At 41.1% G+C, this 2373-nt stretch overlaps 1 non-coding gene across 1 annotated transcript; it reads left to right on the forward strand.

Annotated features, from left to right (window-relative positions):
- Nucleotides 1-821: 821 nt before the first annotated feature.
- LOC147481673 (small nucleolar RNA R71) lies at nt 822-928 on the forward strand. The gene has a single exon (XR_015207076.1). It is a non-coding gene; the product is annotated as a small nucleolar RNA R71 (small nucleolar RNA).
- The last annotated feature ends 1445 nt before the right edge of the window (nt 929-2373 follow it).

Raw genomic sequence — 2373 nt, forward strand, 5'->3', positions numbered from 1 at the left:
TGTTGAGATTGCATAAAGGTATCGAAACGATCCGGTTGTGGAAGAGTGTTAGCTATAGGTTGTGTGACAGGAACTATGTCATGTTGATTATTTATGGGTGGGTTGTGATAGTTATTATTATTAATTGGAATGATACCTCAATTTGCATTATAATTATTATTGTTATAATTATTATAATTATCCTAACCTTGTGCTTGACCTTGTCGTGGTTGCGCTTGGTTGTTATAATTATTATAATTACCCTGACCTTGTCCTTATCGTGGTGGAGGTTGGTTATAATTGTTTGCTTACCTAACATTTTGATTATTAAATCCTGGAGTTGTTACTTGTTGATTATTTCTCCAACTGAAGTTGGGGTGTTATCTCCAAGGGGCGTTAGGAATAGGATAACTATTAATTGAGCAAACGTTATCTTGTTGTAATGTTTGTTGTTCGTAAACGAAAGGACAATAGGAGTCAGGGTGCTCTGGACTCAAACAAAAATTACATGGGTTGGAGTTGACATTCATGACGGGGATAGATTTTTGTTGGACAGAAATAGCCTCTACCTTTTTAGTTAGAGATTGGATTAAATTTTTAAGTTCCGGATCGGGTTTCATCTCAAACATACCGGCGGCCTTTACTGTTGTAAAAGAACTAGCGTTGCGGGAGATATCGTCACTACCACCCCAGTTATTATTACGCTTAGTCTGATTTTCTAAAAATTTATAAGCCTCTGAGGCTCCTTTACTTAAGAAACTACCCCATTCATTATGTCAAGGACTTCTTTATGGTGGTGTAGAAGTCCCTTGAAAAAGGCACGAACTAACGTGTCTTTCGCGAGGTTATGATGTGGACACTCTATAAGTAGATCGGTGAAACGATTCCAAGCCTCTGAAAATGATTCATGAGGATTCTGTCGAAAGAAAGTTATTATTACGCTTAGTCTGATCTTCTAAAAATTTATAAGCCTCTGAGGCTCCTTTACTTAAGAAACTACCCCCATTCATTATGTCAAGGACTTCTTTATAGTTGTGTATAAGTCCCTTGAAAAAGGCACGAACTAACGTGTCTTTCGCGAGGTTATGATGTGGACACTCTATAAGTAGATCGGTGAAACGATTCCAAGCCTCTGAAAATGATTCATGAGGATTCTGTCGAAAGAAATGAATCTTGGAAAGCATTTCATCGGTCTTCAGTGGTGGGTAAAAATGCTCCATGAATAGTTGAACAAGTTTAGCCCACGAGTCCACAGAATTAGGCGCTTGGGCAATTAATCAAGACGCCTTATCGGCTAAAGTAAAGGGAAATACTCTTAGTTTAATTTGTTTAACACCTACCATATGATGGTGGAATGTAGTAAGGACTTGGTCAATCCTACGCATGTGCTGATAGGGCTTTTCATGGTCTAACCCATGAAAAACGGGTAACAAATTAAATATATTTGGGGGGATTCGGAAATCCCCCACTAGGTCTGATAGAACGATGCAAGATTTAGGGCTATCGTTCAAGGCTTTGTAAAAGTCAGAGAGAGGAGACTCTCTTTCTTCAGCCATTACTTCTTGTGGTGTGTGTGGTATGCTAGCAAGAGGTGTAGTGAGTGGTATACTAGAAAGACTTGTTTGTTGCCGTTGCCGGTTAATTACATTAGGTGTTTTTCTTCCGCCCGACCTTAATCTCATGCAAGGCTAAGACTAATATTAATGAAACACAACAACACTCCAAACAATCCTGATATGCTAGTATGAACCTCTAACCGAAGATGCGAGGTGTGGAAGAAAAGAGTACCTGAAAGCCTTCTTGCTTCGCTTATGAATAGCGTCTTGTTTACGCGTGCTCAATGTATATAACAAGTTAGAACACTGAAAACTTTGAAGAAATGGAAGTTCGAAACAAACCTGTGGAAATCGGGCAGTTTCAGCAGAAGGCGCGGGTTCGCTCAGAATATGCCTAGGAAGGGCGCAGGTCGCGCTCAGGCAAAAGGTAGGATTTCAGGCGTGTGGGCGCATGTGGTGCTCCAAGTTGGCCTTGGTAGGGCGCAGGTGGCGCTCCAAGTTGGCCTTGGTAGGGCTCAGGTGGCGCTCAGCCAAAGGGTGGGATTCTATGCGTGTAGGCGCAGGTGCGCTCCACTTTGGCTTGCCCAGGGCGCAGGTGCGCTCCGAGTAATTTTTCGTGGAAACTTGCAAAGCTGAAACAGACAACCACAATGAGAATCCAAACAAGGGTGGGTAGGTTATTGGACTTTGAAAAACTATCAAGTCTACATAAAACAATACTAAAGAGCACTAAGATGGCAGCGGCGCCATTTGATAAACGTAAAATTGAATAATTTACCTACGAAAAGAACGATGAAACTCAAAACGCAAGTGAAACTAAACTTAATTACGCGTTGCT

The sequence above is a fragment of the Coptis chinensis genome, chromosome 8 (assembly GCF_015680905.1).
Source record: "Coptis chinensis isolate HL-2020 chromosome 8, ASM1568090v1, whole genome shotgun sequence".
Taxonomy (NCBI): Eukaryota; Viridiplantae; Streptophyta; class Magnoliopsida; order Ranunculales; family Ranunculaceae; genus Coptis; species Coptis chinensis.